The sequence below is a fragment of the Lissotriton vulgaris genome, chromosome 7 (genome assembly GCF_964263255.1).
Source record: "Lissotriton vulgaris chromosome 7, aLisVul1.2, whole genome shotgun sequence".
Lineage (NCBI taxonomy): Eukaryota > Metazoa > Chordata > Amphibia > Caudata > Salamandridae > Lissotriton > Lissotriton vulgaris.
The window spans coordinates 1,556,898,548-1,556,924,382 of record NC_141695.1 but is presented as its reverse complement, the minus strand read 5'-3'; positions in this window follow the sequence as shown (position 1 = coordinate 1,556,924,382).

Genomic DNA, 25,835 nt, shown 5'->3' with positions numbered 1-25,835 from the left:
CTTGGTACACAAATCATTGTTCACTCGGCTTGATCAAGGCTCAGTCTTTCAGGTCATTGTTTAATCACCTTGATCAAAGCCCGGTCTTTCAGGTCATTGTTTAATCACCCTGATCAAGTGCCAGCAGTCAGACCTTTGTCCAGATAACCTGATCACGATGTCAAGGATGTTTACCAGGCTGGGAGCAGGAGATGGAAACCAAATCATTTACACAGGGTGTTAGTGTCTCGTGGCATTCTGGTGAACTGCAAAGAACAGGGGGGGGTTGGGGGTTGGGTGTGTGACAGTTCCTGGGTAGAAATGCAGGCTGCAAGATGGTTTTTGTCGTGTCAGTTAGAATTTCCTCAGGCATCAGTGGAAACGACCAAGTGGGTCGTGTGGAAGTGTTTGACACGAGATGCCAATGAAAAAGCAATGGAGTTCCGGTACAAATGATACCGATCAGAAGAACACTTTTCCTCAGTTAAGTTTTCTGGGGATCTCTTTAAACTGATTAATCTCCTATCTACACCTTCTGTCTCCTCCAATACTGAGAGCTCACAGGTTTTCTTTAATCCTATGACAGAATTCTTTCCTTCCAAATTGTTGGATCTTTACTCCTCCTTGGAAAGTCTAAATTCTGAGCCCTCCATTTTTGCCAAAAAAAATAATTACACAGCTCCATGCCCTCCACAGACCAAGAGTAGGGATTATTATCTTTCTGCTTTTTTCCCTCTATCTCATGAGTTGACCGAACAGTTTCTTTGAAGGGTTAAATCAGGCTCCTGACTTGAACCCTGCTCCCCCAAACTGATGCAGTTGGGAGTGATATGATTGTTCCCCAGCTCACGGTAACTCTTAATCAGGCTATTTCCTCTGGATGTTATCCCCAAAGCTCGACAACTGCTTAAAAAAATACAACTTGGACGCCTCTGAACTGAAAAACTATCGGTCCATCTCCATGTTATCTGTCCTTGCAAAGACCCAGGAGAAATGTCTAAATATCCAGCTTAAGGCTACTTGGAACAATAGCATTTGCTGGACATTTCCTATTATGGATTTAGGAGTAAACATGGGACCAAGACTCCACTACTATCTGCAGTCAATAGCATCTGCTCCATGGTTGATGCCAGACAGCTGCGATGCTGATACTACTGGACCTATCCGCAGCCTTCCACATCATCTCTCGCACCAGGATGATGGACTGCCTACAGGGAATTAGGGTCACAGATTTAGCCTTGAGGCTTCTGTCACCCTTCATGATGGATAGCACACCAATAGTGTTGGTAGACCCTCTGTTTGGGGTTCCGCAGGGCTCATCCCTGAGGCCAATGTTATTTAATATATATATATCTCCCTGTTGGCCAAACTGATTAGATCTTTTGGGCTAGAGGCGTTATTTTATGCTGATGATACACAAATAATTGTGTCTATCACAAAGGACATAGAAGCCTCCACCAACAATTTTAACAACTGCATGCAGGCTGTGGCCACCTGGATGGTAACAAACTATCTCCAACTGAATGGGGACAAGACCGAGGTTTTGATCTTTGGTACCCAGCAATCTATTTAGACCCATTCTTGGTGGCCGTAAATGCCGGGGGACCGTCCCAGCCCCGATGACTCTGCAAAAAATCTTGGTATTCTCAATGATAATATGTCCTTTAATCTTAAGGTTAATAGGGCAGTATCATCCTGTTTTTGGGTGATGAAGACCCTTAGGAAGGTGTTTACATTTCTTTCTTTTCTAGCACATAAACAAGCTGCTGTAGCACTGATTATGTTCAGGATGGATCATTGCAAAGCGTTCTGTCTAGACATTAATAATACAGCCATTGACAAGTGCAACTTGTCCAGAATGCTGCAACAAGACTCGCTTTGGATCTTCTTAAATATCATTCAGTCTCTGCCGTTATTCGGAAACTGCATTGGCTTCTTGCTGCTAAACGAATTGCCTTCAAGGCATTATGCATTGTCCATACGGCACTTCACAATTCAGGCTCTGAGGGAGTTAAGAATTTCTTTCAACAGTATGTTCCTTCTAGACAGTTGGGTTTTTGCTGGAAAAAAAATTGTTGATTTTTCCTATGCTTCATAGGGCAAGATAGGGAGGAAGAGCCTTTGCTGTGGCTGCCTCAAAGCTTTGGGATACTCTCCGTCAAGCCACTTCCTGCCTAGAAGGTAATTTTCCTTTTCATAAGGCCTTGAAGACCTGGCTTTTTGCCTTGTAATATCATTTTACCTGTTCAGCAGACCAACTGTATTTGCGCCTTGATGCCTTCGGGCATTTGTTCACGCTTTATAAATTGCCAAATCAAATCAATCAATATAATCCTCTTAAGTTAAGAAGAAAAAGCAACACATGCAGAAAAAACTGCTTGACAATATTGGTAAATCTTGATTGTAGTTAAACGTTTGCGCATATGCTGAAAAGCAAATCATTAAAACAACTCAGAATCAGGTTTAAGAAAACTCCCAGCATAGGGACTTCCATAAGAAAGAAGCCAAAAATAATCCTGCGGAAAACAGTGAGAATCTAAATTCAGGAACAAAAGGATATCTGAAGAGGTGATCAATGTGCATTAAAAAGAAACAAAATGTTCTGCACGCCATCCTTCTCTAGTGAAGCCTCCTTATATATGCTCGAAATAGGAAATGAATTTACAGGAAAAGCGGTTTACACCATCTTTTATGGGGAACTTCATGTGCAAACACTGGAGGGCCAAACATGTTGGAGAGGCATAGATCATAGTAATGCCTACTTTTCCAATGACTGAACAAAAACAGAAAGGAATGTAGGTGTTGTGCAAGAAATTTCAGAACTTTGGCATAACTGCAGCATTGTTAAAACCTGCCAGATTTTAAGATCTGGGTTGCCATTATAGCAAAGATTACATATTGTGCAACATGATATCATTTCATGGAATTCCACTCCACATGAGGCCAGTATTTCCGCATCTAGATTTTCTTGGTGAACACCAGACCAGATGTTACGGGACAAAAAAATCCAGCCTCTGAAATTATATTGTGAAATGACTGCAGTCCAGCCTAGCTGTGGTGCCCACTTCCTACCTACTTGTCTGCTGAGACAATTGGGCAAATGTAATACTCCATTGTGCCAGGCAACAACCTTCCTTTCCCTCTTTCTGCTTCCTCACTCCCTCTCTTCCTGGCCTGCCCTGCACTAGCTTTATTGTACACAATTACCACGTGCTTAGAGTAGCTGGTAAATGTGTGCATTACACCCCATGGAGCAAGGAGTTTGATCTGGAATTTCAGTTGCAAGTCTGGGTATGCACAATTCTTCTTCATTCTGTGGGATTCCACTCATAATAAGAGGAAAAGTGTGCTGAAATAATGGACTGTAGTGGTAAATCGAGTCACCTAATGTATCTATACATATTTCCTCCTCACTAATAACCTATATTTTCTCCTAGGTGGAAGCTAAAAAACATTTCTTCAGGTCTTTAGCTAAGTTAGAGTTGAGAGAAGAGGTGTCGTAGGGTCCAATATAGATTTTAGCAAACTGGACTTTCAATTGCACATGCAATTGAGTACCTTGCCTGCCACACCCTGAGTTCATCCGCCTCATTTAGAAATATGCAAGCCTTACATTTTTGAGGATGGAGCCCCCGTTGGCTCTGCCAATGGTAAACTTACCCCAACAGCCATACGCAGTAGGAGCATCAAAGAAAGGACATATTATCACCTGCCCTATTATGGGTGAATAGTGTAATGTTTTTTATTTGCTGTCCATAAATGCCAGAAAAAAACTCTTGATGAGAGACAGGAAAAAAATAATGAACCCTACAACCTGAAGGAAAACTCCCAGGGTGTGTACGTTATTATTTTTTTGATTCCCTGAGAGAAACTCCCTCTGTGGGAGTTTTTTTTCCTCAAAAAACTAAAAAATCTAAAAGTTTGGTGGAGTGCTGTCAAAACCAATGGCAGCTGTCAACTAAATATTTGGTAAATTTAAAAGAAACAGCTGTGACAGTGGTTAATTTCAACATACAGAGATGAATGCTGGGTAAAAGTTAACCGATGGGTGTCCATGAGAATGGCATAGGTAAAGACCACTGCCTCCCTGGCACACTTGAGGTCCCTGCTCTCACTTTATGGTTTGGGAGAATAGGAAGGAATGTGCTGTTGGTACTACCCAATTCTACTGAATGGTCATTAGTTGGAGAGACATGGGCTAACGGAATATTTTGATGTGGGATTTATTATTGATAATTAAATCCTAGTTAGTTTAGAGGTGTTGCATTCCTTTCCTTTTTTCATACCCCCATTTTGTCCTTGTCTTTCTTCACCCTTTCTTTGACCCCTAACATTCTTTGTATGGTGGGGACAGCTGGTTTCTTAGACAAGTTTGCACTTAGTGATAGATTGCCTTTCAGATACTAGTCTTGGGTTGGGACCTGTCATGTTACATTTGAAAGATTTTCCCCTTTGTCATTACATGTTGGTGGTTGTAACGGTGCACATCCAGCTTTTGGGTGTTAGGATTCATTATACATTTTCCTCTTGTTGCTGTTGTACGTAAGGCATCATTGAAACTTTATTGAACAGTAAAATCCAGCATTTTCGTTTAGTTATAACTATTTCTCAAATAGAAATGCTTTTTTGTAGCAAGTGCCGGGGATGGGACCTTGCTACACTGAAAAGAAAGCTTGCTCTTGTGATACAATTGGTGTTCAATCATGTTTTTACTGTGAAGAGTTCAAATCATGAAAAATAATCAATTTTCATTACATTGCTCAGTGAATCTGATGTATTGACTTTGGTTAAGGGAATTGCAGAATATAAATGATGAAATATATAATAGTTCTACTTCCTTTTGTGTTATGAAAATGTTCCTAATTTACGCATAATGGCTATGCTGGCTTCAGCAGAACGATCTTCCCTCAAACAGATAAACACGTTTTTCACAGACATCAGCAGTGCAAATACCCATAATACCGAAAAATGTTATGTGCTAAAAAACTTGAATTCTATTTCCACAGACCTCTAGATTTTTCAAATGTTTCAAGAATATTAAATGGAGTTACATGCAGAGCCAGTTTATGTTGTTATACCAAACTCACTCCCTCTTTCTCATCTAGACTCCAGCCTAATAGAGGCTGAAATTCAGGACATTCTGTCAAAGGGAGCTATCAAGCAGATTTTCCCACATCTAATAGGTTTCTTAAGCTATATTTTTCTTTTTTGAGTAAAGAAAAAGAACAGAAAATTACTCTCAGCAATAATTATTTTGAACTTCAATGCTTTTGTGGTTTATCATCATTTCAAGATAGAGACAACCATCCATCTCAAGGATTATCTTAAGCCACTAGACTGGTTACTTCCTTTGGATCTGAAGGATGCATAACTCACTGTCCCGATTTTTCAATCTCACAGAAAATATCTACACTTTCATTGGCAAGCTCTTTATTATTATTTGTCTTCTCTTCCATCCGGTCTTTTATCATCCCCTTGGTTTTTCAAAAAGCTTCTCAAACTAGTGGTAGCTCATCTTGGGTTTCAGGGTGTTAGACCTATCATCTATTAGGAAACATCTTGGTAATTGCTCACAAACTAGATCCGTCTACTTGTGTTCCACCTTCAATGTACAAGAAATCTGTTAAAGAGTTTAAGGTTTTTGATCCATTAGGAAAAATCTCTTCTGGATCCTGTGCAATATCTGGAGTTTTGGGGATTTCAAATAAGCTCTTTAGCGTCTGTACTTCAATAACCAAATTCAGAAATCTCTCTCATAAAAAAGAAATATCTAGATTTCACGATTCTCACACATATTTCTTCAAGTCAGCTAGCAAGAATCGTATGGCTCTTAATTTACCTGGTACGCGTCATTATCGAGCCCATCGGGAATTAAAAATCCATAATATTCTGAAGGCTGCCTCTTATTCAGACATAATTCCAATATACATGCATGGAACTTCCAACCAATTTTCAATTGCATCCAGATCAACTATTAGAGCCCTAAGCCAGTGTAGCGTTCATTGTGGCCAAATCTAAACAAGCAGTCCATGGTCAAGGAGGGAGTCATTCTTGCAAATCAACTTTTTAAAGGTGCTTGCTGGTTCCTTTGTTGTCAAGATGTTTACAAAAGAATCTAAAGGCAACAAAATTAAAAATGTTGGCAGAGTTAGTGCAACAACTTTGGGAGTTTGTCTCAACCATCAGATTTAGGTGTAGGCAGAAGAATTGACAGGAAACCAGAAAGTAATTACAGGTTGGGACTTCAGTTACCACAGCAAATGGCAATGGAACATTCCGATAGTTCAACTCTACAGACCTGTTTTTTTCCTATCAACCACTTTGTATTCATTTAAATTTCTATGTGCAGACATTTTACAGTTGGACAGCGGACCCATTGGCTCTGAATTCAGACATTTTCTCCATCCTTGGATAACAGGCCTTCCTTGTGCATTTTCACCAGTCTGTCTAATTTCCAGATGCTGTCAAAGATTTTAAGGGACAGCATGATCTGGTGATAATAACACCATGCTGGACGTCACAGATTTAGTTCTCAGATCACTTAGAGTTGTCTGTAGATTTCCTGATTCTCTTCACAACAGTTTTTTATCTTCTCATGAACTTGAAAGATTGTGCACACAATCAGATCATGTCTGGCCAACTAAAAGTTTTGCCTCAAGACTTTTGGGCAAAGGTTCTGCAACCAAGGCTTTTCATCACAGAATTCTTTATCAACGATGTTGGATCTCCAAGCAACAAGAAAATCTCAATCTCAGCTTGATCTCTCTGCTGTCTCTGGTTTGTGGTATTCACATTGGACCCTTTTCTTGCACCTTTTTCATGCAGAAGGTTTCATAGCCGGTAGGCATTGAGCACTAATACTAAGTACCAAATAGGGGCTTTGGATATGTTTCTTAATATTCAGACACATGCAACGATTTTTTTGTTTGACGCAGAAAAGGTGTTAGACCTGATTTCTGGGAGGCCCTTTTTGCCATATTAGGAGCATTTGGATTTTCTCCCCAGAATATAGACTTTATTAGGGGGATGTATGTTGAGTGCAGAAGCCATGTTCATTATAATCTACAGAGATAGTCTCTGTGAGGGTTCAATATGGAACTAAGCAGGGCTGCCCACTCTTGTCAGTTTTCTTTGTTTTTAGGTTTCGACCTGGCGAGGGGCAAAGCCCCTCCCAGATCGAAAACTATTGTCTACAGTAGGGATGTTTGGACCGCCTCTGTCTATCATTGGCTAGCTCCATAAATGGAGGCTAGCCATTGGGAGACAGAGGCTGTCAATCGCGCTTTCTCCAGAAAACGCGATTCGGGGGCGTTTCTGGTGCTTTTTGTAAGCCCCGCCCCTTTGTCCCAGGCCGCGCTGCGATTGGCTGCCGGCCCGGGACACCCCCGTGACGTCATTCCCGGGCCGCGCTGTGATTGGCTGCCGGCCCGGGACACCCCCACACCCCCGTGATGTCATTCCCCGGGCCGCGCTGTGATTGGCTGGCCGGCCCGGGACCTGACTTGTTTTGCTTTTTCTACTCTTAGGTGAGCTGCATTGCCTTTTGGTGGAAGAGGGGCTCTGTAGAAGTTATCGATGTTTCCGAATAATTTCGAATACTTGCGGTCCCAGAATATTTGCTGCGGCTTTTCCTTAAAGTATAAAATGCCCCCTCCCCCCAGTGGGCGCAGAGGTCGTTAATTTTATCGCCAATGTGCCTGTAGGTAAAGTCCGAGCGACAAGGGTCTGCTCCCTTTGATTCTTTTGGGTTTTCTCATAAACGGCAGGCGTTCGTCCGGTTTTGTCCCACCCCACATTGGCAAGCAGGTTGAGGGTATATAACGAGCCGGAGACTACTAAGCTTGTTAAATGTAAGCTTGTTTTGACAGTGGGGATGGGCGTCCCCAATTCCGACCAAAACGAAGGGGCGTGTTCAGGACACGTTCCCGGACGTCCGAACCGGACCTCGAGTCTCCGCATCTGACACTGACCCGTTCTTCACACATGCCTGCCCCCTTTTTGTTTTTTTAGCTACTTTGCCCTCTTAATGAGTGACTTTTTAATATGTCCGTGTTTTTTTACCCCCAAAAACACCTACCGCGCCGTCTTCGCATCTTCGTGAAGTAAACTGTTTAACAAACAGCACTAGAAAAATGCACCTCAGAATAATCGTAACACATATAAAATCTGCATTGGTGCCGAATATGATGACTCTAGCGAAATATTGCGAAGGTGAAGTGCGTAGTGTGAAAGCTGATTCAGGGACTCCGTAAAACATTAGAGCCCGTAACGTGGTTTTGTAAATTTCAGAAATTCGTTTTGTGACGTGTTTGCGGCGCGTTCCTGCTAATCACCGTTTTCTGAGACGGTCTGTTAATTTGATTAACCTCGGAGCACGCTTTTGTTCGTGGGTTAAATATAAAAAGACACCTTTATATTTTCCTTAAGATGCTTCGTTTATTCGATAGGAAAACATATCGATTAGCCTGGGGGGGACTAGGTATACCCGAATGCGAGCAGGTTTTTGGGTACACGTTCGTCGGAGCGCTCCGGCTTCTCTGCAGGGCTGTCTCTGCTGCCCGCACCAAACACCATCAAATAAATAACACAATGGTTGCAACAGAGTCTTCCGCACCCAAAGCTTTCAGACAGCCGCCCCAACGTTTTATTTCATTAACTGTACCTACCTGCTACGTAGTTTTGCGGTTATGTAGTGTTTTGAAGAACCTGTATTCTGGTGCTTAGTTTCTGCCGGTGTTTGCAGGTGGTTGGCACTGGTTGCAATGGTTTTTGGGAATCGAGATTTATTTTTCATCTTCAGGCTTTGCCTCGGAGCAAAAGAAAGAAACACCGCAGTGGGAGGTGGTAGATGGTAGATAACCACGCAAAAGCGGAGACAAGGAAGAACATTAGGATTGAGACGAGACACCACAGCAAGGATAAGCCAGAGACCTGAAGAAAGAGACATGAGGTGCAATCAGGACTATGCACAAGGCAGTCTTTCAGACAAACCCCCCCCCCCCCGGGCGCGTATTTATTTCTAAACTGGTTCCCAACACAACTAAACGTCTTTGGAGTCAATGCATTTTATTGTTTTGTAAAGTGTTTTGTTTAGTGCTCCATGGCGCTTCGTAGTTTTAAAGGTGCGACCATGCAAGGTTGGAAAAGGACAGTCGCTAAATCCGACTGTTCATTTCTTTTTTTTTTTTTTTTTTTTTTTTTTTATTGAAGTCTTAGATAATCAAGCAAAATCAAACACTAACATATCATATGCTAGGCAAAATATACAGATAACAAAATGAAATCAGAAGACACACAACAGGCCATCTCCTAAAGATGAATCACAGAAAAAAGAAAAGGAACCAACATAATCAATTTGAATCATTAAGATCGAAGTACGAACCCCAGATTTTCTCAAATTTACGAATCGCCCCAACTCTTTGAGCATACAAATGTTCACTATTTCTGACTTTTTGCATTTTATAGCACCATTCCGACTGTTCATTTCTTCATGAAGCCATTGGCAGTGCTCAGAGCGCCTCGACGCGCCAACCCAGGTTGTACACTTGTCTGTGGGCAGGGGTGAGGAAGGGGACAGTTTTGGAGGTTTTAAGAGCCAGCGAAAAGTTGTGATATAGGTAGGACCCTCCCTGGTGACAGTCGGGCCGCATGAAGGCCTACAGCCATCCTAGATGGAGAATTATTCCTTACATGGTATGTGTTTGTGTGAGCAGTGTTGTCAGGCCTTTTCTGAAGGGTTTCTTCTTTCCAGAGTTGGGGGGAGGAGGATTCATAAACTCGGAGTTGTAGCAGTGCAGACTGCCTGGGCCTCTCCCCCCGCCCCCCCCCCAGTTACTTATTGACAGGGCTACAGCTACAGGAATTATGTGATTCTGGGTTGCGGCCTTTTCCCATACTTATGGGTTTGCCCCACATAACTTATAATCTCCTGCAAAATATGAAGAATTTAACAAAAACAATTGTTGCCAGATCAAACGGATTGAAAGTTATTAAAAATGTGGCAATGTGGGTTTGTGAGTGGCAAACGTGAACTGGTCATCTTTCAGTTGCTTACTTCTGTATTTGGTTGTTAAACTTGTTCTAATCAAGCAAAATCTTTACCCAGACAATAAAGGATTGGCCTCAGCAGGTAAGAGCGGTGGGGGTAGGGGACTTGACTGACCACGACGAGAAAAAATGTAATATTTAATTTGATCTCGTTGTCGTCGGTCGAGTCCTCCCCCTCACCACGGCCCACCTTTCTTACCTGCAGGGGCAGCACCAGAGACAATATTCCAATGCTTAAAAATGATAAAATAATGAAATAATACTATCCAAAAATGTGCAACAAAATGCCACATAATTCGACTTTTCTTTGTCACAGAATTATTTCTTGTTGCATAATTTGCTCCTCCTCTGCTGCATACTTTCAGTGGTCCTGCTTACTGAATAGGTCGTGGACAGCAAGACTTGACTACCCATAATTATAACAACAAACATTTAGTTGAGTGAGAATATTGGCGAGTCAAGGTTCCAGAATAAAGAGTAAACTATGAGGTAAATTGGGTCATAAATGAGTTCAGAGCCTTCCTGAAACCCCACTTTAGCAGCTACAGCGAAAGTGGGGTTCTTTATGGTCCTGTTATGTCTGCAACTCGGCAGACAGACATTCATAACTAACGAAATATAGGAATACAGCATCAACAATATAGTAAGCAGAAACAAGAAAGAATGATGGGTAAATGAAAAGGGCAGGAAGGAATATTGAATGAAAGGATGGATGGATGGATGAATGATTGGGTGAGTGGATGGACGAGTTGGGGAAAGGATGAGGGAATGGAGAGGTGGATGGACATGATGGCAGAGTAAAAAGATTGATAGATGGATGGTTGAGGACAGTGGCGGCCGAAATGTAAAAGTGGGAGGGTGGGTGGAGGGGGCACGAGGGAAAGTAATACAAACTAAACATGTACCTCATGATAATGGCTGGCTCGCCTCTTGCTGCTTCGTTGCTCCCATCAGCACCTGGGGAAGCATCGTGGACTCTCCATCCAATCCCCGCCCTGCTCTCAAGCATGAGAACAGCACAGGGATTGGCCTGAGTGGGCTGAAAAGACGCTCACTCAGGCACAAGGAGTACATGCTGTCTCCACAAAGCCTGGTTTAGGTTTCGACCTGGCTCCCAGCTTCAATTACATGCAAAGTTGTCTCTTTTTCCACGTTGCTTCAGTCCTCTGAGGTCTTTTAATAACCAATGTTTTCGAGCGCTTTAGTTTCACTTGGTCAACTGAAGTGCACCAGGACTACAACTCCCAGAATTCACTCTGTTCTTAAACTAAAACCCAGGAGCGGAGCGTTGTGTCCTCATTGACCGAATAATCTTGTAATCTTTTAATCAGGGTGATGTATAGCCTGGGGCTGCACACATCTATATAAAGTGCCCCGGGGAAGGCCTGGACAGGTGTGAAAACAAATTAGCGAGGAGGACAAGGCGGGCCTCTCTCTGCTGCATACCGCACGTGCATCCTTCCATTTCTTTTTACAGCAACGCCGATGGTTCAGCCGGAGCCATTAAATCCAAATGTAATTTTTTTTTGTTAGGTCTCGCATTTGCGAAAGATTAAGCTATTGACATTGTAAATGACAATGCCATTTATTTATCTGTTTTCAAAACCAACACATAAACAATTTGTCATTTGCAATGCCAATAGCTCTATCTTTGTCAAAGGCGAAACCGTTGCATTGTAAATGCTTGTTTTTTATTGCGGTCTTGGTGACAGAAATTCGGAATCATATAACTATTCAAGCACCGGTCAATTTTATGGCTAATATTAAATCATATGCTGATGATATCATGCTCTTGATCACTCCCAGGGAAAAGGGCAGAGATGATGCTGAATATTCTCACAGATTTTCAATTGCTGGAGGGTATAAGGTGAATAGAGCAAAAAATGATGTAATTCTGAGCAATTCCAGTATGGCTGAGCATATCCCAGAGTTAAGAGACTCTGTTAATGCCCGCACAAAGCAGTATTTGGGGGTCTATTTTTGTGAAGATTTAAATGATTTATATGGTCTGACTTAAGACCATTACTGATAAAGGTTAAAAATCTGTTTTCTAGATGGATGTCTCTTCCTCTTACGTTGCTGGGCCGAGTTGTCTTAATTAAAATGGTGATCCTACCTTTATTTAGTATTTTTCTTGCCACAGGACCATGCACTATTAAATCAAATTTTCTTGCTGAAATAAACTCAATGTTGTCTTCTTTTTTATGGAAAAAAGCTAGCCCAAGGATGGCACCTGCACTTTATATCATAGTATGGAGGAGGAGGGCTGTTGGCCCTCCCTTGCTTCAAGATGCACTATTTTTCTTGTATTGCACAGTACTTGTTTAAATGTATAAGACAAATGCAGCCTGTAATCACCTTCAGAATGAATTCATGGATACGATGTTGGAAGAATATCAAATTATAGACTTGACAAGACTTGTTGAATACCCCAAAAAAGTAAGATATAAAACAATGCAAGGGCCCCTCAACAAAAGAGCACCGTTTTACAAGGCTTTTGATATTCATTGTGTGAATTTGGAAACTGCATTGAGTCACTTAGAGCTAGAGGTAGGGCTTCTTATGAATCCAGCTACTGTAGCCAGATGGGGTAGGAATGGATTTGTGAAATTGGGTGATTTTGTACAGAATAACCAATGGAAAAATTAGGGTGAGATAGAGCCATTAGTGATTTATGAAAAAAGACGGTTGCAGTGGTCTCATATTACTCTACACAAGGTGTTACATAAGATCGATCATAAAGATATGTTAAGCAAGAAGGTGTTGATATTCAATTTGGTGGAAACCTCAAAGATTAGGAAGACAGGTCAGTGGAATCGAAACCTGTTGTCCTTTGAAAAAATAGTCCTCTATGCGCACATTTAAACTAAAGGGATCAGGGAAGAGAATGTGATAATATCAAAGGGTGATTGGCAAAGAATTAATGAATTACAATTCTCAACCTTGAGAGTAGCCAATTTCCCCAAGATGCAGTATTTTGCAAAATGGCTGGTATATTGGACCCCCCCCAATTTGTACATGAATTAAATAAGAATTACCTGAACCAGTGCTTTAGGTGTGGAATGGTAAGGGGTGCAAAGTGGTCCCACCAAGTATGGTTTTGCAGTAAACTCTGTAATTTTTGGGAGGGTATTTACAGGATTTTAGAAAAACAGTTGGGAATTCAACTACCGCACAACCATCTGCTGCCTCTGGTGGCCACATAACTGATGTCAAGTATACCCATAAGAACACAGAAATTGCTATACATTGCCATGTGGGTGGCTTGGTCCTTGATTCTTCAATGATCGACGGCTGACCGCTTACCCTGTTTTGCTGACTGGTGGGAGAAAATGAACAAGGTCAAGGGGTAGGAAGGATGTTTGCGGTGAATTCTGGTGATATAAAGGCTTTGGTACTATTTGGAGATTCTGGGTGAGGAAAGGAGGTTCAGAGAGGGTGTAAGGACTCCATTCAGGGTTTATTAGACCTGGCGAAGGCTAACTTCTGTATGTTTCCTTTTCTTCCTTTTATATGGCATCTTAATCACTTATGGATTTTTTTTAGGTAAATAAATCTGTTTCTATTTATTTATGAGATCTATAAATAATTGTTTTCATTTTTATGACGTTTTACCACCAAATAAAAAAAAGAAAAAAAAGAAAATGTAATGTGATGAATCAGATGTATCTTTAAAATTTATGATGCCAACCACTAATTATGTTTTTTTCTCATTACACTGCCCTCATTAGGAATTAAGCGTCTGATTGACAAATGGACTACTCTATTACAAACATGATGGCTATCACATTCACCATAATACAAGTGCATTATATCCTATGGCCTTTGAAATATTGCGTGTGGGCTAATTGTTTGTGACATGAGGCCCTAAGTATTTCAATTTACAAAACCTTAACATGTGCTTCTGTTAGGCAATGCTAGTGATGCTATACAATTTATAACCAAATCTCTAACATATCATAATATAACACAACGTTTTCTGCATCCTGATATTTTTCTGCTATTCAGTACATCTCCATTACGTTTTCAAATACTTGTGTTGCTTAGTTTTTTAACACCTTCGGTGCTGATGACGGCCCCCATCCGTCATGCACCGCGGTGGTCGTGTGCTGATGACGGCTGGGGGCCGTCATGAACCCGCCCACTGTTAAAAATGGCCGCACAGCGCGAAAATCGCGGCCGCGCCCAAGGGGTTAAACATCAATGTATGGAGGAGTCTTAATCCATAGAACCAACCAACGTTAATTCACAGTCACTTAATACTCTCGTTGCAGAGGGATTCACTTAGTTAAGCTTGGTCTACAATTCTTTGCATACAGATCAACTTACAGTATGTAGGGTCCAATGTACAAAACTATTTTGCAATTGCAAAGGTTGAGGTTCTCAAGGTTAGAGGCTTTGCAACCTGAAAATGGCGTGTAGCAATATACTAAAGTGAGACCCATGAGAAAATGCAAAGGAAGGAGGGCGTGTAAAAGAGAACCCCCTTTCCTTTTGATTCAGCATTGAATATATGAATGATTTGGCATTACAGAATGTTTGCTAAAGCATAGAATTTCCTTCCATTTTCTTCCCATTCCTTCTCTACTTCTACAAATTACAAGGGGGCATATTACCAAGGCAGGCGAAATGAAATTATCGCCGCTTTTGCTGCCGTTTTCGGCCGCAAAGCGGCGATAATTTCATCGCCCTATTAGCAAGCTGTCGCTAACATCAGTTAGCGACAGCTTTTAGGTGATAGCGAGCGGTTTGGTGCCCACTTTGCATGTCAGCGATATTTATCGCTAATGACATGCAAAGTGGGCGTACCCAATCTGTTAGCGGCTGAAAGCAGTCGCTAACATCGCTATCGCCTATTATCAACGCTGGCGTAGCGATTAAAAAATTCGCACTAAGAGCGAATATCGCTGAAAACTTACGCCTGCTTAGACCACTTCTTAACCTGTATATCCAATGGGAGTTGGATATTCAGGTTAATACCCTATTGGCGTTAATGCCTGAATATCGCTGGATTCCCAGCGATATTCACGCATTTCGCCGCTAACGCCGGATATTTTATTGCATTGAAGATAAACGTTGCTATTAGCACGTTATCTCTGCGGTAAAATCGGGCGCTGCGCAGCGATAGAAACATTTTTCTAAGCTTATTAAGCGATAAATATCGCTAGTTGTTGATAATATGCCCCAAAGTTCTCCTTAACTTAAGTTCTCAGATCTCAGGAAGTAATTGCTAGCACTGTGACACCCGATCTCCCAGTATTTGCGCGCCTTACCAGTATAAAATCAATCAATCTCACCAATTGGATAAAACCTCTGCACTAAAAATACAGTGGACATCAAGAGTAGCCAATAGGCCTGGGCAAAATTTCAACTACGCAGAAGTAATCAGAGTAATTTTGGTAATTCTGCGTTACTCTTTAATGTGGAATTACAGATATTAACGTAATTACATCCTCATGCATAATTAGGAGCAATTTGGAGGAAAGAAATCTACCACAAGAGCACATTATCAAGTGCAAGCATCTGCTTGTGCTTCTGTGCACTATTTTCTGAGTGCAAAATGGATCCGCACGTCCACTTTAGAAGAAGGATGCATTCTGTGCAAAAATACTATTGCTAGTTTCCCCAAGTGCACATTAAGAAAGCACTAGCAGCTACTTGCACTTCTATTCATGTTCTGTTGCATTTAGCGCTATTTCTTAGCACAAATTGCATCCTCGTGTCCATTTTGGACAAGTTGTGGAATGTGTGCGCTAAACAAAATAGCGATAAATGCAGCATTACTCTTCTCTTGTAATTATGCATAACCTCAAAGAATTTTTCAGAAGTTCCACATTATGCTACACAGAATTATATAAGTTACGCCCAGCCTTAAGAGTAGTGCTATTTACACAATATCTATAAATATAACATTCCGAGGTGCAACTCTTTCTACTGACCAAATGTTGGTTATAGAACACATTTATCAAAAATAGGTAACCAGGAGCTAACATTGCATTTTTTCCTAACTCACCACGATCCCTAAAATATGGCTTCTGCAGGCTGCAAAGCTTAAAATGAAGGTTATCATTTTTGTTACAGCTTAGATCTCGATGTGCTCCACATGCCCTTAAAATGTAAACATTTGTAATATAATACACCCCCCAATTCGTATTGCAACTCTGAGGTCAACCATCCTGGCCTATTATACAAACAGTGAATTGCTGTGTTTCCTTGCTTTTTCAAACACATTTGTGTCCATTTTAGATTTGATGAAATGTTAGTATCTGGTCAGACTGTGTAGGGTTTTGAACACACTTAGCCTTGTTAAAGCTCCTATTACACAGGGCCATATTATCATGCTTTAAACCAGCACATATGGGCATCTCCCATTCTTCTAACTGGTTCCAGGACCCTGGAATTCCGCATGACCCCTGAGGGCCATCCTAATGCAATCAGTAGGAATACTATATCCAGAGCCAGTCCGAAATCAAAGGCCAGGCCAAAGCCCAGGATAAATTACAGCTGTTATAAAGAAATCACCTTTTCACCCTGGCCCTCATATTCTTTCAGTTTACAGTCATAACTCAAAAGGCTCACAACATTTGTCATTAATAAGCCTGCTTGGATAAACAAGGCTGATGGATTAACAAGTCACTTGGAGAGAAACTTGAGAGAGTGAAAATCTTTACTCAGAAGAAATGATAAGTTCAAATACGGGTTTAGAGTGATTTACAATACCAGGTACGACATTTTCCAAGCAGGGCACCCCTCCAACGTAATAAAAGTGGGTCATTCTGCGTAACAACCATGGACAGCAAAGACAGCCTAGACTTTTTGAGTTCTTAATCGCAACTAGACAATAATAAAGCTCTGATATGTCAGCCTGTCATTACAAAATTAACGTGAATTGTAGGTTTCATTTAATTTGCAAGCAAAGAAGGAGAGCATCTGGGTAAATGTCGCTGTTATGTCAGTATACTTTATGGTGTCATACTTTAAGAACACTTTGGGCCTCATTTACAGAAAAATGGCGCAGCGCGGCACTGCAAGCGATTTTGCTACACCTAACTGCGTCATTTTAAAAGAACAGGGATGCGTCGTATTAACAACAATACAATACATCCATGTGCTTTCCCTTGCACTGGTGTACAATTGGCTGCCATGTGCCAGCGCAGGCACCCTTGCGTCATGTTGCAAGGCTGCCATTGTTGCGGGGATGCCATCATTGATGGCATTTTCCTTTTTCTATGCATGCTGCAGAATGCGGCATACATAGAGGAAATAATAGGAGAAATAAAAGTATTTCTCCTCGTTGTGCCACTCCTACGCATCCCCTCGATAGGTGGAGGATTCTGATGCATTCCCAGCTTTACAAAACTTTGTATATCTGGTAATGTGTCAGTTTCCATGGATGTTTCATGGGAACAACCACAGCAACACCCAAACAATGCCCTTTTCATACAGAGTAATGCGTGAAAGAGGCCCATGTTTTCATGGCCATGAAAAGTAATGCAGGGTGAGTTTACGTGGCCTTGTAAAAAAGGCAAATTGTGCCATGGGTGCTTCAAAAAAGTGAGGCAAAGGCAGGCCAATGGCCTTGTAAATGAGGCCCTTAATTAGGTCTCGGCTAAAGCGAGCGAAGCTCGCTCTCGCCAGAGACCTTATTGTTAGCGGCTCAGCTTCCCAGGAGGACAGCACTGGCCGCGCGCGGCGATTTGTTAAGGCCACGCGCACGAGAACGCGCTCGCGGCCAGGTGCTGTCCTCCTCGAAAGCTGCCTCCCTTCCCCGTGCAGGTCGGGCCGCCGCGCTGCCTGCGGCGACCCGGAAGCATTGCCGGCCAAACCGGAAGTAGGTGCTGTCCTGCAGAGCACCGCTTTTCAACTCTCTGCTCCTCATTGCCGGAGACGGCTTTTCTTCCGTAGCAGCGTGTTTAACTAAAAGAAAATCTTCCCCTTTGCCCTACCAGCCCAAATCATAAGTGCGGAGTTGTGTACCTGGTTGTTTGTACAAATGTGTGAGGCTACACGCCTACTTTTTAGTATGTATCTTTGGGGGTTCTGTGAACCGGACATTATAATGGCATGTTTGTGGTTGAGCCCCAGATGTTTTCATTCATCCGTAAGACTGAATGCCTGCTTGTTTGTGTTTATGTAAGGTGCAGTTTACCTGACTTTGTCTGTAAATATTCGCTCCTGTAATTGGTTGTCTGGCTGTGTTTAGATCCCTGTGTATTTGGTTGTTCGTACAAATACAAGAGGCTGTGTGCCTGCTCCTTTCGATGACCCCGTTCACCTGGATGTTTGTCCTCATGTGTGTTGGTTTGTGCACGTGCCTCGGCCTGGTAGAGGATTGTTTGCACGCACTCTCGATGCTGCCCAACTTCTGCTTGCATGTGAGTACCGCACTGAGTATCACAGTGTGTGCACCTACGACTAGTGTCGCTGTTTAGATTTCGGGCTGTCACTAGTAGTGTCTCTCGTGTGCGCTTGTGAACACTGACAGCCGCGGGCCAGGGCTCCGTCACTACTTTTGCCGCTCACTTCGGTTGCAGTGAGGTGTTACCCCTGGGCTCTGTGCTGTTCGTGGCTGCAGCTGGGACAGGCCTCCTTCCACCAGTGACCGCCCCCTGCTGCTGAATGCCCCCTCCATGGGCGCTATGTGTGCCGCGTCTCGGAGACGGGAGTGCAGTGGCAGGCACCCGGCAGGGACAGAACATCCAACCCGCGCGCATCCTCAGATGGATGCAGGGAGGCGATTGGGAGAGGAGAGTGGGAGCGAGAGCAGCCCAGGGGGACACACACGGGCTGCCGATGGGAAGCAGGTATGCACATGTCCAGCGATGTCTGCGCATCCCAGCCTTGACCTCTCCAAAGTTAATGAACAGAACGCCGCGTGGCAATGACCCCCTCCCCACTGGCGTTTAAGGGAAGTAATTCGAATCAGAGCTGGCGTGCTTGCTGCTACAGGGCATCTGTGTCTCCAGGCTTTGAGGTTTGCTGCAGAAGAGCAATGACAGCCGGATCCGAACATGGGATGCGAGGCAGATTAGGAGCCTACAGATCTGTCCCAAGAGGCGCATCCTATGGGAATCGGGCCTCGCGCTGGAGGAATAGCGGCTCGAAAGACAAGAAGAGGCAGGCCCTGGATGGGATTATTAGCTGCAGATATAGTGACTTCTATTAGAACTGAATTTGTGAGTGAGTAGTGAGTGCAGAGTAGTGAGTGCAGAGTAGTGAGTGCAGAGTAGTGAGTAGTAAGTGCAGAGTAGTGAGTGCAGAGTAGTGAGTGCAGAGTAGTGAGTGCAGAGTGTGAGTGCAGAGTAGTGAGTAGTGAGTGCAGAGTAGTGAGTAGTGAGTGCAGAGTAGTGAGTAGTGAGTGCAGAGTGCAGAGTAGTGAGTGCAGAGTAGTGAGTAGTGAGTGCAGAGTAGTGAGTGCAGAGTAGTTAGTAGTGAGTGCAGAGTAGTGAGTAGTGAGTAGTGAGTGCAGAGTAGTGGGTAGTGAGTGCAGAGTAGCGAGTAGTGAGTGCAGAGTAGTGAGTAGTGAGTGCAGAGTAGTGAGTGCAGAGTAGTGAGTGCAGAGTGCAGAGTAGTGAGTGCAGAGTAGTGAGTGCAGAGTAGTGAGTGCAGAGTAGTGAGTGCAGAGTAGTGAGTGCGTAGAGTGGTGAGTGCGTAGAGTGGTGAGTGCGTAGAGTAGTGAGTGCGTAGAGTAGTGAGTGCGTAGAGTAGTGAGTAGTGAGTAGTGAGTGCGGAATGCAGAGTAGTGAGTGTAGAGTAGTGAGTGCAGAGTGAGTGTGCAGAGCAGTGAGTGCAGGTGCAGAGTGGTGTGTGCTGTTGAGTGCAGAGTGGTGTGTGCTGTTGAGTGCAGAGTGCTGTGTATTGGCAATGTAAATGACAATGCCATTTATTTATTATTTAAAGAAAAAAAAGAAATGTCATGAGCAATGCCAATAGCTCTACCTTTAATGATGCCGAGACCATTGCATTGTAAATGCTTGTTTTTAAATCTGGCATTGAGAAAAATTCAGTTATGTCATCTTCTTCATGTTTTCCCCAAAAAATCATAGTAAACTACATACAAACACACATATATATGAACGAATGTCTGACATAATATTGACAGACAAAATATCTACATACAAAAATATCGACACATAAATATCGACATAAAAAATATCGGAGTTATATCTTCATAAAGGTAAGTACAAAAATATCGGGAAAAAAATATCGTAGTACAAAAATATCGAAATTACAAATATCGTTTTTTTAAATGTATTAATAATAATGTAAAAATAATTTAAAAATACATATAATTTTACAAATATTAAATAAAAACATTAAAACATATTTAAACAATAATAACTAATACATATACATTTAAAATAAATTAAAAAGTCCACATATAAATTAATATATATACTTACTCTACATATTGCAACAGTAGGAAAAGCGTTGGATAGCGTAGGGGTTTAAATTACTATTCCCACTCCAGAGGGTGCAACAGTAGGGAAAGCGTTGGATAGCGTAGGGGTAAAAATTACTATTCCCACTCCAGAGGGTGCAACAGTAGGGAAAGCGTTGGATAGCGTAGGGGTTTAAATTACTATTCCCACTCCAGAGGGTGCAACAGTAGGGAAAGCGTTGGATAGCGTAGGGGTTAAAATTACTATTCCCACTCCAGAGGGTGCAACAGTAGGGAAAGCGTTGGATAGCATAGGGGTTTAAATTACTATTCCCACTCCAGAGGGTGCAACAGTAGGGAAAGCGTTGGATAGCGTAGGGGTACAAATTACTATTCCCACTCCAGAGGGTGCAACAGTAGGGAAAGCGTTGGATAGCGTAGGGGTAAAAATTACTATTCCTACTCCAGAGGGTGCAACAGTAGGGAAAATGTTGGATAGCGTAGGGGTAAAAATTACTATTCCCACTCCAGAGGGTGCAACAGTAGGGAAAGCGTTGGATAGCGTAGGGGTAAACATTTCTATTCCCACTCCAGAGGGTGCAACAGTAGGGAAAGGGTTGGATAGCGTAAGGGTAAAAATTACTATTCCCACTCCAGAGGGTGCAACAGTAGGGAAAACGTTGGATAGCCTAGGGGTTTAAATTACTATTCCCACTCCAGAGGGTGCAACAGTAGGGAAAGGGTTGGATAGCGTAGGGGTAAAATTACTATTCCCACTCCAGAGGGTGCAACAGTAGGGAAAGCGTTGGATAGCGTAGGGGTAAAAATTACTATTCCTACTCCAGAGGGTGCAACAGTAGGGAAAATGTTGGATAGCGTAGGGGTGAAAATTACTATTCCCACTCCAGAGGGTGCAACTGTTGGGAAAACGTTGGATAGCGTAGGTGTAAAAATTACTCTTCCCACTCCAGAGGGTGCAACAGTAGGGAAAGTGTTGGATAGCGTAGGGGTAAAAATTTCTATTCCCACTCCAGAGAGTACAACAGTAGGGAAAGCGTTGGATAGCGTAGGGGTTTAAATTACTATTCCCACTCCAGAGGGTGCAACAGTAGGGAAAGCGTTGGACAGCGTAGGGCTAAAAAATAATATTCCCACTCCAGAGGGTGCAACAGTAGGGAAAATGTTGGAAAGCGTAGGGGTAAAAATTACTATTCCCACTCCAGAAGGTGCAACAGTAGGGAAAGCATTGGATAGCATGGGGGTAAAAATTACTTCACACACTACCCCCCCTTTAACACACAACACAGTACACATACAAAAAAACACAATTAATATAAATATCAATTAATCAATTAATAACAATTAATATTATTAAATTGATGTAATTTTAATGGAACTAATTAACACATATTAATTACCAATTAATTAACAATAAATACCAATAAAGAAATACAATCTCTTTAATTAATTACATTTAGTTATATGACACCCTAATACCCTATAAACACACAACCCACTACACATAAATAAATCATATCATTTAATCACTTAATAATTATTAATTACCAATTAATTATTAATCAACAATAACAATACATTAAATATATTAGCACATCAACTCTAATTAATTTAATAAATAATTATTATTATTTTATTACTAATTTATTATTAATTAACAATAACAAAAAATTCAATATATTAGCACATGAACTCTAATTATTGTAATTAACTAATTAATATTAATTATTTACCAATTAATTATTAATTACCAATAACAAAAAATTCAATATATTTGCACAATAACTCTAATTAATGTAATTAACGAATTAATATTAATTATTTACCAATTAATTATTAATTAACAATAACAAAAAATTAAATATATTGGCACATTAACTCTAATTCTTTTAATTAACTAATTAATATTAATTAATTACCAATTAATTATTATTTAAAAATATTTAAAAAAATAAAATAATTATTTAATTATTATTAAATTACTTCCCACCCTATTCCCCTATAAACCCACAACCCGCTCTGATACTAAAACGCAAAATGTAAACTAAATTACTAATTTTCAAACATACATTTAATAACATATTTAACAAACATATAAACAACATAATAAAATACAAAACACTAAACATAATTTCGATATTATTAAATTTCGATATTAGTAACATACATACCATAAAAACGATATTCTGTCTGTCGATATTTTGGACATCGATATTCTATACTATCGAAATTAAAACATCGATATTATTGAATATCGATATTTAAATTTCGATATTTTGTCTCCCTACCATATGAACACACAAAAACATATCCACATATATATTTGTTCAATTGTCAATCACATTTTGTTTCGATCTAGAACCAACATATAGCATATGGCCATGGATCAACCCACATTAACCATTGGCTTATCATATGTGCACAACTGCCAGAAACTGACTGTGTTCCTGTGACAGGGGTGTTGGCCCACTTTCTTTTTCGAATTATTTTTTTATATCTTTGCCAGTGTTTGAATACTAGATATGTTTGCAAACATAATTTTAAAATGCACAATTGCAAATGCCAGGCCTATTGGTTTTGTCAATGCTTGTTTTAGTTTGCATAGCAGTAGGGCTCTTGGAGGGAGTGCTGCGGGCGGTGAAGTGGGCGGGGAATAGTAAACTCAGGCATATGGCCGATCGGAGTCAGGTAAAGAAATAAATAAATAAAACAAATTAAATTGTGCGTGCTGCAAAGCATTTGGCGTTTCAGCACGAGCAGTTTAATTTGTTTTATTTCGTTACCTAACTCCGATCGGCCATATAATGGAGTTTATTACCCCCCACCCTGCCCCTCCCCCGCCTCACCGCCTGCAGCACTCCCTCCAGGAGCCGCTACTGTTGCATAGTATTGTATTGTTTTGGTATTTATAAATCACTTTCCAACCTCCCAGCGATGTCTGATGTTCTGTTCTGGCTCGTGAGGTTCTTTATTTATATGGCACTTGTTCTGCTCCACATTACATTTCACCAATTTAATTTTAATGCCCTGTAAACAACAGGTATTAATATACCATAATTAAGAGGTACTCATTTTACCTAACTGTGAAAAATGGATGGCCGAGTTGATGGTACCAGAATTCGAATTCATATCCTTCAGAACACAGAAGATGGTACTTTTAAGCGCTTAAATCGTTCTGCCCTTCTGCCAACATATGATATGATATATGGTGTATGTTGTACAACATTGTGTTACATTATGATGTTACATAACATCACAATATGTGCTTGTGTGGTGCTGCGAGTATTGTTGCGTCACTATTATATCTTGGTTATTTCACTCTAACGTGCCTTCATTGTGCCCTTGGCTTTGTCGATGATGGGGGTTAGAAGAGGTAGACTACTAGGAGACAGGACGGTATGTGCTGTTGGCTGACATACTTATTTGTTTTTTCTAGTTTTTGTAGGGCTATTCCTATGTAATGATGTCACCTCTTGGCACACCATCATTGGTTAGATATATTTATTGCAAGCAAGAGAGTATGATTTTCATATATACGTAGTAAACTTAATCACTTTGTTATGTTATGTTAATGTTATGTTAAATAGGTCTTCTATAGCGCGCGGCTATTCCGAGGAGTGTCCCGGCGCTTTGTACTACATGACCTAAGAAGGAACAGACAAAACATAACAAAACATAACTTTGAGGAGCTTAGACTTTATTGTGATGGAATGAGAGTCCTGGAGACACAAGCTCAGTCAGTCAGTCAGTCACAATGTAGTTGTACATGGCAGAGGTTAGCAGTTTGTTTTTGACCATACTCTAAATGAAAGCAGAATATTGTATATGGTAAATCAGATACCTCTTTCTACCATGGCCTTCTAATTTAAAACTGCAGCCTGTGCATTGCCTGCAAAACCCAAGCTGAAGGTTAGAGGGAATGAAACGGTCACAAATAAAGGATCACCTTTGACTGCCCCCAGGGTTCTTCTCTTCGCCATGGTTCCCTTTATTTGGGTGTTACCCCGAAGATAAATCATATCTCCTCTCAACTACAGATTTCCCCCGTTACTCCAATTGTTCAACTGCACAGTGTTCTGAGCGGTGCTTTGGACATTCTTTGAGGCCCGCCCCTAGACATGCCCGTTGTTGGCCTTCTATCTACAATTAGCTATTTGCGTTCTCAGACATGGGCCTAGAGGGTGGAACATGACACCCCATACTCTGGCTGCTCATCTATTGCTGCCAATAGCAATCAGGTACAAATGGTGATTCAACCCGACTTAAAATCAGGGTAGGCTTTTTATATGTATACATTTCTCCAGTTAGTACCTTGATAAATTTGCACCTTGAAAAGTGTGTGCAAAATAGAATATTGTATGTTAGCACTACTTGCAAAGGCTGTTGCCGTTTTCCATAGCCCATGAAATGGCCGAACACTCAGGGCCTTGTACAACAAGCATTTGCAATGCAATAGGTCTCACATTCGTGAGAGTTTAAGCTATTGGCATTGTAAATGACAATGACTTTTATTTATCTGTTTTGATGACTAACACATAAATAAAAGGCATTGTCATTTACAATGCCAATAGCTCAAACTCTTATTAATGTGAGACCTGTTGCATTTCAGAGAAGCGGCCGCCATTGTCCTGGGTGGCTTGGAAAGTGAAAGCGTGCATGGCAGGCTGAATGTTGCAGGAAAGCATGTTGTGCCTGCAGTAGGAGAAACTCATTAAAGAAAATAGTACTTGCAGACTAAATAAGACATACAGTGTAACAACAGAGGTAAAAGGGCCAGTCCTCCTGGGAGGTTACAAATGAAGACAAGGCGGTACTAAAGAGGAACTAACAAGCCTATGAATTAATCAGAAGCCAGCATTTATGAAGGACAATGACACAAGCAAATCACAAATATGGGCGAAGAGTGGGCGGGGCTTCAATTCCATACTCAATTACAGCAGGCCTAGCAGAGCAGTGTATGCACTGCCCAGGCTCAACCTAAAAAGCACACGTGGCAAAACCAATACCATGCGGAAATTATATTTGCCTCACTGAGGGGTGATAGGGTTGGACGTTATTTTTGTCTATGCCTCAGAATCCAGCACATATATAAATGTACAATAGTTCTCCTCCTGTAGTTACATATGATTCACCTCACTGGATTTTGGAATTGTAGAGAACACAGATAATGTCTCACCGTAGAGGCAATTTATTTTTCCTATTTAAAGACACAGTGACCTCATCTTTCAGCCGAAAGCTATCCCATAAAACTATAAAGGCATGTCTGGCATGCAAACTCTAAAAGGTTTCTTTAAAATGAAAGATACCATTAACTGTCCTCTCATCTCTGGCTTTATGGGGTAGATACGCTTGTTACTTTCTCTAAAACGAACTTAAAACATATTTGATGCAGTACTGGGCGTTTTACAAT